Source organism: Lynx canadensis, chromosome D4, assembly GCF_007474595.2.
Source record: "Lynx canadensis isolate LIC74 chromosome D4, mLynCan4.pri.v2, whole genome shotgun sequence".
Taxonomy (NCBI): domain Eukaryota; kingdom Metazoa; phylum Chordata; class Mammalia; order Carnivora; family Felidae; genus Lynx; species Lynx canadensis.
In genome coordinates, this window is record NC_044315.2 from 71,737,695 (window position 1) to 71,750,083 (window position 12,389).

Consider the following 12,389-nt stretch of genomic DNA (forward strand, 5'->3'; position numbering starts at 1 on the left):
TAGTCACCAAATGAGAGTTAGCCTTTCCCTTGAGCCAGGCACTGACTTCTCTCTAGTTATGAAAATCCTAGGTGGCGTTTTCTTATAAGACTGTTTGGTCTGTATTGAAAATCGTTTGTTTAATGTAGCCATCTTCGTTAATTGTCTTGCTAGATCTCCTGGATAACTTCCTGCAGGTTCCACATCAGCATGTGCTGCTTCGCTTGCTGTTAAGGAGACAGCTTCTTTCCGTAAACCTCATGAACCAGTCCCTGCTAGCTTCAAACTTTTCTTTCTGCAGCTTCCTCGCCTCTCTCAGCTTTCAGAGAATTGAGGGGAGTTAGAGTCTTGCTCTGGATTAGGCTTTGGCTTAAAGGAATGTTATTGGTTTGATCTTCATATCAGCAGTAAGGCTGCCTTGCTTTCTTATTCATGTACTTATGGGAGCGCTGCTTTTAATTTCCTTCAAAAAACGTTTCCTTTGCATTCATAACTTGGCCAACTGGGGCAAGAGGCCTAGCTTTTGGCCTATCAGCTTTCAACGTGCCTGCCTTATTAAGCTTAATCATTTCTAGCTTTTCTAGAAATGTGTGACTCTTTCACTTGAGCACTTCGAGGCCACTGGAGGGTTATTAATTGGCCTAATTTGAGTATCATGTCTCAGGGAATAATGAGGCCAGAAGACAGGGAGATGGGGACAGAGGGTCGATGGAGCAGTCAGAAACATGCACAGCGTTTATTATTGGTGTTCGTTGTCTTACGTGGGTGTGGTTCTTGGCACCCCAAGACAATTACATGAGTAACATTAAAGATCACTGATCATAGTTTACCATAACAGCTATAATAATAATGGGAAGGTTTAAAATTTTGTGAGAATTCCCAAAATGAGACACATAAAACAAGCAAATGCTGTTTGAAAAATGGTGCTGGTAGACGTGCTCAACACAGGTTGCCACAGATCTTCAGTCTGTGAAAACAAAAAACACCACAATCTGTGAAGCACAATTAGATATGCGTACGTTCATTTTCACAAATGCTACATTTATTAATGCTTCATATATACAGTGCACTTTAAGAGATGAGATGAATATTCCCCAGAATATTCCTGCAGAAATCCAGTCTTATGTGTAAGACTGATGTGTGTTGGAGGGCAGGTAGGATGCAGGTCACAGTATGGTTGCATTTAACAGCGAAAATGAACTGTGTTAATTGCTAAAAATGAAATGTAAACATAGCACGTGGGAACACCCAGGAAAGGTGGCTCTGATGCTTGGGGATAGGAGTCCGTTGTGTTCCTTGCTGCCACGGTGCAGGCCCTGCATTGTAAAGACCTTTCTTTCCAGCCCTGGTGAGGAGTTTGTGTTTTGTTACCAGGGCAGTGGGGAACCAGTAGAGGTTCTTCATGTGTGCATGTGTTTGCTGATAGAGAACTTCTGTTTTTGCTGTTTTTTTTGTTTTGTTTTGTGTTTTCCTCAGAATTGTTTCTCCGTTCTGGAACAGCTTGATGCAAAGAGAGAAACAAAAATTTTCAGATTCTGGAAATACACTGTCAAATTGTTGTCTATACAGGATAGCACATACATAGGGTCTCTCCTTTCTGTGGAAATATGGATGTCTCTATGATCTGATGTAAGGGATCTTTTCCCCAAACCAGGGCACTTGTGAAATGTCTCTCCTGAGTTAATCTGATGCTTAGTAAGTTGCAAATTACTAGCAAAATATTTCCTACCCTGAGAACATTGGTGAGATCTCTCTGCTGGGCTCTCTCTCTCATAGGTTCTAAGGTTGAGAGGTCCTTCCAGATTAGAGTCTTCAGGTCTCTACCCCTATAGAGTGGTTCTGATAATCTACAAGCTTTGCTAAATATCTGCAGCTCTTCTGGGTTTTTTTGCCATTGGTATTCAAGATGTTTGTCAAGATGTCCCATATAAAATGAGACCAAGGAGAGCATTCCTCTAAAGTAGTAATTAATGGATGCATAATCCCTAGTTTTTTCTCTTTGAAGAATCTTCATTTTTCTCACTGGATTTGCCAACCTCATCAGAACCTTCCTTTAGCTCTCAAAGCATCTCATAAGACCATTGTTTTAAAGGTCTTGTCTGGCAAGTGTGACCTCTGGGCTTTCCAAAGTACATTTTCTGTTGATTTATTTTATTCCTTTGAATGGGTCATACTTTTTTGTCTCTTTGTATGCCTTGTGATTTTTTTGGTTGTTGTTGAAAACTCAACATTTGAATCTTACAGTACAGTAGCTCTGGAAATCAGGCTTTCCCTCTTTTCAGAGTTGTCTTTTTTATTGTTTTAGCATGTCTCTGTGCTGGGGATCAGTCTGTGAATGCTTAAACTTTTCTCAGCTCTCTTCTGACTCTGTATTTCCCTGGGAGGAGTCCATGGTATTCTAAATTCTCCCATATATCAAATTTTTTCTCAATGTCTAAAAAAAACCCAGGTCCTGTCCCTTAATCCTCTGGAAGCTACTTGAGCCAGTGGGGGTTGGAAGAATGGTAGTTGGCTTCTGTGCTCTTCTTTCATGATCAGAAGCGGCCACCCACAGTCCAAACCCAGAACTCCGACATTTAGAGACAGGTTTTTATTACTTCCTCTGGCACCAGCAAGCCCAACTACAGATGTGGGTTTCATCTCCACAGCTGCCTCCCCCTGGGCTGGCCAGTAGAGAATGAGTGGCTCCTACTGTCCTGAAGGCTAGAATCCACCACTAATCATTGCAGTGTACCAGTCAAGAGTTCCCCTGGGAGCTGTAAGTTTTAAAATAGACTTCCTCTATTCCAGAATTATCACTAGCTACCTTTTTCCAGTACAGTTGTTGTCTACGTGGACAGATGGGTTCCTGGCTCTTCCTTCTCCACCATCTTCCCTGTCATCACTTCCTTCATGTCTTTGATCTTTATCTTGCTTTCTGGAAATTTTCTTTAGCTTTATCTTGCAACTCTACTACTAAATGTTTTGAATGTTTTATTTGTGTTGTCGCATTTATAATTCTAAGTGCATTTTCTGATTCTCTTTTCCTTTTTTGTTTCATGGGTGAATTTCTTTTCTCTGAGGATGCTAATATAGTGTCTTTATTCCATGTTCTTCTGCTCCCTGCATTATCTGTCTTTGCTCTGAGTTGCTTTTAATCTGTTTTCTCTCTTTCACATTGGAGGCTTTCCTCAAATGTCTGGAGAGCTTTGACTATTCGCATTTAAGAAGACGGCTCTAAAGAGCTGAATGGAAGGTATTTCATTTAGTGCATGCAGCACTGTCCGATAGCATAATGTGAGCCACACATGTAATTTCAAATTTTCTAGTAGCTGCTTTTAAAAAGCAAAGCAGATGAGGTGAACAATATATTTTAGAGACATATTATTTCAACATACAACCAGTGTAAAAATTGACGAGACATATTTTTTGCATTGTCTCCAAAACCCAGTGTATATTGTATAAAAGTTGCAGCACATCTTAATTCATACACTAAATTTTTCCTTTGAAGTACTTGATCTATATTTAGATTTATAAAACTTAGCATTGAAAAGTAGATTCACCTAGTTCTTCCAAACATATCTTGATGTTAATGTAAATGTACTTAAAGTTTTCCAATAACTGGATCAAATATCAAAAACATTACTTTGATATTTGCATCCACATTGACAAAACTGCTCATTGTTTTATTGGAAGAATTGATTTGATTTTGAAGCAAAAGCAATCATTTTGAAAATTATTTAAGTAAATTCACTAACTCTTGTGTCCACTCAGTATTGTGAACATCAAATTTGGCAAAATAATTGCATGAAATGGAAATAAAACTAAGTTTATCCAATCAACAAATCATTCTTCACGTTTGCTTTTTTCTTTTTTGGCATCCAACTTACACAGAATACTATTGATTACATTTAAAATTTACATATTGACCAATGTTAGAAAAATGTGTACAATTGTCATTTTTTATTTGTATTATGAAGTGTTTCAATTTTAACTATTTTACCTAAGTAGGTACAAGTTTTTCCTGTTCTAAGGAGTTTCATATTTAGCTCATTCACATGCAGCGTTCGGTTAAGGAGAAATATGAATCACACTGCCACTTTTTGTCCATGATTATTGAATATATGGCAAGCATTCCTTTCATTTTAAGAAAACCTTAAATTGAAATTCCTAGTACAGGAAATCTTTGTAAAAATTCTTTTCTAACTCAACCAAGGAACATTGGTAGAGAACACAAGATCATTAAAAACATTATCCTCACCAGTTCCATAACCTGGCAATGATAATTTTGTAGCATTTGCACATTACATACTGAAGAATTTTAACATCCGTATTCTTGACTCTCTTTAAGAGTCTCCTTGAGAAAACTGAACACAAATATTTTCAAGAGTTATCAGACACTGGAACAAAGCAATGAGGGAAACATTCTCTTGCTTTAAAATTCTAATACAGCTGGTCTTTTGACTTAACATAGCTGGAGTCTCATTCTTCTGATAGAAACTCGTTTTTCTGTCTCTAGCTGAAATTCTTCTTTGACAGATGGAAAAATGTCAAAAATACCTGTCATGAGTTTGAGTTTTTAGGCAATGAATTGACATTTCTTTGTAAATTTGGATGTTCTTTGAGACAGAATGTACCAGATTTTCAATGGGCACTGTCTTAGTACATGACTCATCCAAAGCTAAAAGTAAATACTTGGAACTTTCTGAATTTTAAATCAATTGATCTTTGATAGTATTAGAAACTTCTTGTATTCTATGAACAACTTTGTTTAGAGAGTTAATTGAAAATTTCAATTTTTGTAAATGTCTTTTTAAGTCTTTCATAATTTCTAAATTACCATAACTAACATAATTTCTTTTTATCGTCTCTCCATGTAAGATTTCTTGTGTATGTGTTAAAGAATTCAGCTATTGTATAGCTGGCCAAGTTGACAAGTTCAAAATCCTGTTAAAAACTGTTTAAATTTTTTTGATGGAAATTGCTCATTTCATATAACTAATTTTGTGGAATTTTTTTTTTTTTTTTTGCTGTTAGAATACTTAAACTCACTAGATTGTTGCTGAAAATGACAAATATTAGCTATTGTCTTAAATATTGTCTACTGTATCTAACACATTTGTATACAACAAACAGCTTCTTCATTTTGCTGTGCCTGCAGTAAGTTGCAATGGCCATTCATCGATTGTGCACTATACCCTCTCCCCCTTTTGTCTTTCCTGTACTAGTTGTAGTACTAGCTTCTGTATTGCACTGAATTCTGCCTCAGTAACATGCCTTCATTTTGAAATTTAAATATTTTCCCTTATTTTTTTATCTAGAAAAAAGTTATAATTAAAATAGTATCTCAGTTGGTGGTTAGGATTTGCATAGATGTCACTGTAACTGTGCTGTCTGCATAGGTATGCTTTAACTTGTGCTAGCTACATAACATGCCCAAGTAAACACATTGTGATGTTCTTTCAGTGCATAAAAGAAAATCATCTGAACTGAAACAATCCGTTGATAACTGTGTAGATTGAAGTGTTTATCTGTAATACTAGAAATAATGCACGTCCCTCTACAAGCATTACAGTACAACATCCTATGCGATGCAACAGTTAAAGTGAATTGTAGTTCTACAAAAACAATAAAGTTGTGTTTAATGGAAAAACATTGACTCTGCTTCAGTTTTTTAAGCCTCAGAATGTGGCACTGTCTGTACTTGCAGTCCTAAGAAGCCTTCAGCAGCTACCATATTGGACAGTACAGAGTCAGAGTAAGCAGCACTAGCCACAGAGAGCCCAGCAGATCAAAGTGCTTAACTGATAACCGTTCATTTCCCAGGCAGGCATCCTACATTGTGTTGCATTCCAGTGTTTTGTAGCTGTACCATCTGGAGGTCCCAGAAGCAGAGAAAGCCAGAATGGGGAGCATTATATACATGGGTCCCAAATGGGTGCCACCGTGTCCCAGGTCACTGTAGAGAATTCTTAGGGGATTCCAGGATATTTTAAATTTTAGAGAAACACAGATACAACTATTGGGCATAGTACCAGATACTACTGTCTTATTATTTGGAACTTATTTAGCACATGGGACAGTTTGGTATTTCTTTTCTTGTGAAAAGACGATTGTGGTGCTAAGAATGCTCTAACCAAGAAACTTTGGGAACATGTAGCTTAGAAATCACTTCCTTGCTCTCCCATTGGCCAGAAATCAGTCACATGACACTAACTGCAAAGGAGGCTGGGAAGTTGTCTTGCCCTCATTGTGAGCACATAGATTGCTTCTGCCACTATTTGTCCTGATCACTATACCCTTTCATTCTCCCCGCCCACCCTCCTGCTCCCCCCCCACCCCCGCCCAGTACATACCTTCTTTCCCCCAGGGAGATAATCCAAAGTCTGTTGATGAGTGTTCACACCTTGAAGTCCAGGGTCTCTGGGTTACAAACTGAGTACCTGGGAGCAGCAGGTCAATTTGTGGGCTTCACAGAAAGATGATTGGGTGTTCACTTAGGTTTCGCCTCGGGGAAATTGCCCAAATGTCAGTGTCTGTTAGTCATCCTTGGAGCAGTGTAATTTCTCCAGAAGGACCTAGTTTTTCCAGAGAAGGAGCTATTCTGCCAGGGGCTACACACCTGGCTATTGTGGAATAGGCAGAAGAAATGCTGCATTGTGGAATGGGAGTTGAGAGTTCACCCCCCCTTATATAGACTTCCACTTAATCTGTTTGCAGCCTGACATTTCATTTCCACCTTCCTCCAGGGCCAGGGGATCCAACTTAAGAGCCTCTCAAGTTCCACTTGGTGAGAGATCATACTGGTTTTCTGGGGGGTTTATGGAGGGATGGATAATCATTTACCATGTAAGGTAGGAGTGGCATTGTGAGCTTGAACTGCTCCTTACACATATTTTTAAGCACTAGCTTTCATTTTAGCCCCCAACTGCCTCCTCACTTCCAGAGAACCTGATGCCTTTGCTTCCCAAATCTTTATAGGTCTCATCAGTACCCTTTGAAAGAATGCAGGCATTGGGGCGCCTGGGTGGCTCAGTCAGTTAAGCATCAGACTCTTGATTTCAGCTCAGGTCATTCACAGCTGGTGAGATCCACCCCACATTGGGCTCTGTGCTGACAGCATGGAGCCTGCTTGGGATTCTCTTCCTCTCTCTGCCCCTCCCCAGCATGGTCTCACAGTTCATCAGTTCGGGCCCTGCGTCAGGCTCTGTGCTGACAGCTCAGAGCCTGGAGCCTGCTTCAGATTCTGTGTCTCCCTCTCTCTCTGCCCCTTACCCATTCACACTATCTCTCAAAAATAAACATTAAAAAAATTTTAATAAAAACAATTTTAAAAAAATGCAGGTGTGCCTTATTTTCTGTGCTGACAACAAAAGTTCCTGTAAACAACATGTGTCTTCATGTAATATTGTTTGCAGTTACATGTGTGTAATTTTTTACAACAGCTCTAATGAGATATAATTCACATCAAAATTTCACTTTTTCAGCTTTATAGAAGTAAAAATCAGCAAAATTGTAAGATATTTAAAGCATACAAAGTGATGATTTGGTGTACATATACATTGTGAAGTTATTCCTCCCACCACCACCGAGTTAATTAGCACATCCATCACTTTACATATTTACCAGTTTTTGATGGGAACATTTAGGTTGTACTCTCCTAGCAAATTTCAATTATATAATAACAGTGTTATTAACTATACTCATCATGTTATACACTGGGTTCTCAGAACTTACGGGGCGCCTGGGGGGCTGAGTCAGTTAAATGTCCGACTTTGGCTCAGGTCATGATCTCATGGTTCGTGACTTCAAGCCCCGCATCAGGCTCTGTGCTGACAGTGTAGAAGCTGCTTGGGATTACTCTCTCCCTCTCTCTTTGCCCCTCCCTGACTTGTGCTTTCTCTATCAAAATAAATAAATAAACTTAAAATTGTTTGACTTTTTTCTTTTTTTTAGACCTCACATATAAGTAATGCCACACAGTATTTTGTCTTGTTCTGACTGGCTTATTTCACTTAGTATAATGCCCTCCAGTTCGTGCATACTGTTGCAAATGACAGAATTTCCTTTTCTATGGCTGAAGGATATTAATGTGCGTGTGCGTGTGTTTATCCGTTCATATGGATACAAACACTTAGGTTGTTTGCGTACCTTGGCTATCGTGAATAATGCTGCAAAAATTCATTTCTTTGAAGTGTACAATTTAGGGGTTTTTAGTGTAGTCACAAATATGTGCAACTATCACCACTATATAATTCAAGAATATTTTTATTTCCCCCCAAATAAATTCCATACCTATTAGTCATCACTTTCTACTCCTCCCGGTCCCATCTGTACAACTACTAAATCTACTTTCTGTCTCTAAATGTGCCCGTTTGTTCTGGACATTTCATATAAACAGAATCCTACAATGAATGGCCTTTTGTTTCTCTCTTCTTTCACTTTAGCCTAAGGTTTTCAAGATCTTCTGTTGTAACATGTATCAGTACTTCATTCCTTTTTATGGCTGAATAATATTCCATTATAAATATGCCACATTATAGCATATTGGACATTGGCTTGTTTCTTCTTCAGGCTGTTATGAATAACGCTGCTATGAACATTTGTGTACAAGTTTTTGTGTTGACATATGTTTTCAGTTCTCTTTGGTGCATACCTGGGAGTCACATTGATGGTTCATGGGGCAATTCTGTTTAGCATTTTGAAGAACTGCTCAACTATTTCCCAAAGCAGCCACCCCATTTTACATCCCTACCAGCAATGTATGAGTACTGCTAGAATCAATTTTTTACCTCTTTGCCATCACTTGTTATTAACCTTTTTTGTAACAATTGGTTACAAAAATCCTACTGGTTCCTCTTTATTGTTCTTAAATGGAGTTTGCATTTTTTTTTTTTTAAGTAGGCTTCATGCCCAGTGCAGTGCTCAATGTGGGGCCTGAACTCAAAACTCAGAGATCAAGGCCTGAGCTGAGATCAAGAATTGAATGCTTAACCAAATGAGCCACCCGGGTGCCACTGGAGTTTGTATTTTTGTTATGCCTTATGTTATTTTGGATGATTTTCCAGAGGACAAAGCAGAATTCTTTACTCCCTTAAAACCAGAAGCCCTATAGATCTTAAAATTTTTCAGTTGGGCTAATAATATGCTGTCAGTGGTAATGTCCTACCTGGTTCTTCATCTGGAAATATCTGTCACTTTACTATTGAAATTTCACTGAAAAAAATTATATTCCTGGATATGCACAAGTTCACAGAACATATTACATGCTGGAAAAAAGCACATTTTTGGTGCAATCAGTTGTATCATATCAAGTCCAATTAGCTACCTGGAAGCAGTTCTGGATTATGCTGTTAGCATCAGGCTAAACCACTGCAGTGATGATTTTAAATGAGTTAATCCGAAATACTGTATTTAAAAGAGCACTCTTTTCGGGACACCTGGTGGCTCAGTTGGTTAAGCATCTGACTCTTGGTTTCAGCTCAGGTCATGATCTCATGGTTTTGTGGGTTCGAGCCCTGCATCGGGCTCTGCACTGGCAGCATGGAGTTTGCTTGGGATTCTCTCACCCTCTCTCTCTGCCCCTTCCCTGCTCACCATGTCTCTGTCTCTCTCAAATAAATGAATAAACTTTAAAAAATATTTTAAGAAGGAGCACTCTTGTAATACCCTATTACAAAAATGCATAATTGTGCATAGATTGACAGATTATTTAAAAACTTTCCCAAGCCCTGGGGCATCTGAATGGCTCAGTCGATTAAGCGTCCGATTCTTGATTTTGGCTCAGGTCATGATCTCACGGTGAGACTGAGCCCCACATTATTGGGGATTCTCTCTCCCCCTCTCTCTCTCCCTCCACTGCTTGTGCACATGCACACACTCTCTCTCAAAATTAATAAACATTAAAAAAAGAAAAACTTTCCCAAGCTATAGGAATAACTAATAAAAAGTGTAATAGGAAAAAATCCTATTCCCAGTAGTGACAAAATAATGAAACACAAAGATCAGTTGAGCAGGTTAGTCTAGCTATGAACCAAGTACCTATGAATAGAAAACACAGTAAAAGATGTGTTTGAAATCAGTGAAGGGTAGATGGGAGTATTCCATAAATGATATAGGAAAAACTGGCTCCTAACTTGGAAAAAATAAAGAGGGATATGTATCTTACAGTGGGGACCAAGATAAATTCCAGACAGAGAAGTAGATGGGAGTGGGGGAAACATGAAGACCTGTGTTCATCCTGTCTCAAGTTGAAAATATTAATTCCCATTTAGGAGGCTTTTCCACAAAGTACATACCTTGTGGTTGTAGATCTTACAGACTTTGGCCTTAGGCTGGCTGTTTATCATATTTCTTTCTCTCTGCACGTAAGACAGGAGTCTGCAGCGGTTTGGTAGCAAGCAAGCTCCTGTCTTGCAGCCTACCTTTCGTACTGGACATATTTTCTTCTTTTTAAAAATTAACTGTAGAGGGGCGCCTGGGTGGCGCAGTCGGTTAAGCGTCCGACTTCAGCCAGGTCACGATCTCACGGTCCGTGAGTTCGAGCCCCGCGTCGGGCTCTGGGCTGATGGCTCAGAGCCTGGAGCCTGTTTCCGATTCTGTGTCTCCCTCTCTCTCTGCCCCTCCCCGTTCGTGCTCTGTCTCTCTCTGTCCCAAAAATAAAAAAAAAAAACAAAAAAAAAAAAACGTTGAAAAAAAAATTAACTGTAGTAAGGTATAATTTACATACAATAAGATGCACATTTAAATGTACCACTTCATGAGTTTTGACAAATGTCTCCCCTTATGTAATACCCACCCCCAACAGGACACTGAAATCGCCCCCAGATAATTCTCTCTTGCTTCTTTGCAGTCAGTCTCAATCCCCTATTCTCTGCTGTCACAGATCTAACATAACAGCTAAAACTGTAAAACTTACAGAATAAAACATGGGAGAAAAATTTCATGACCTTGAGCTAGGCAAAGATTTCTTAGGTGAGAAACTAAAATCAGTAACCATCAGGGCACCTGGGTGGCTCAGTCTGTTAAGTGTCCAACTCTTGGTTTCAGGTCAGGTCATGATCTCATGGTTCATGGGTTCGAGCCCTGCATTGCTCTGCTGGCAGTGTGGAGCTGGTTGGGGTCCTCTCTCTCTCCACCCCTCCCCTACTCACCCTGTCTCTGTCTCTCTCAAAATAAATAATCTTTAAAATAAAATAAAAAAAATAAAATCAGTAACCATAAAGGAAAAAAAGATAAGTATTACCAAAATTAAAAACAAATGCTCTTGGCTTCCAATTTCTGGGCCAGCCCATGTTGGGTTTGGAAGTCATCACTCTGTCCTAACAAGAAAGAAGTTGAGGAAACTGAAAAATCAACTCTCTTTAGATACAGCAGAGAACTGAGGTCACAAACTGCTGCCCCCAAATTTAGAAAGTCAGACAGACACAGAGAATCATGTGATTGGAGTCAAAGCCCAAGAGCAGAAATCTCCATGGGAACCAGTAGTCCCATGGCAGGAAAACTTAAACTATAATTGAGGAATTATTGGAGGCTCAGTCTGGATATCTTTGAGAGTTAAAAAAACAAAAAAAGCAGGGGTGCCCATCTTGGGGATACCCGCACACTTGCCTGAGTTTTATCTCATCCCTGTATGGGGGACCCAGAAAGGTGAAGATTTTTATTTTTTAATTGTATTTTAAATAGTGGATAATTTGTAAGACCTAGAATTCAAAAAGTACAAAAGGTTATATAGTGTAAAGTTTCTTGCCTTCAGGCACTCCCCAGTTCTCTTCTCTGGAGACAAATCATATTATCAATTGTTTATTACATACTTCTTGAGGTTTCTCTCTCTCTCTCTCTCTCTCTCTCTCTCTCACACACACACACACACACACACACACACACATTTTCTTCTTCCATTTTTTCCCTTCCATTTTTCACTGTGGTCTAATTTACCCCTTACCCTATTTGGAGGCAGAATTGACATCTTCATAATTCTGAATCTTCCTATCCAAAAGCATGGTACCTTTCCAAATTTTAAGTCTTTGTGTTCCTCAGTAATACTTTAAAGCTCTAAAGTGTTCGTGGGTGGGCACCTGGCTGGTTCAGTCAATAGAGCTTCTGACTCCTGATCTCAGGGTCATGCGTTCAAGCCCCACCTTGGGTGTAGAGAGTATATTTAAAAAAAAAAAAAGAGAGCTTGAAAGTGGTCTTCATTTAACTCTCAAACACTTTGGAGTCTTATATCCCCATGTGCTATCTTTTTGTAGCTGTTGGGAATGATAAATCCCTTCCTTGGTCTGTCATATTATTAGACTCAGCTGCAGAGAACCAGTTTGGGCTGCCCTGAGACCCCCATGAGCAATGATTATTTCTGCTCATGTAATCATAAGCAATAAGAGTGATAATTTTATGACTTCAAATTCACTGATTTCTGCAGGAAGAAAACT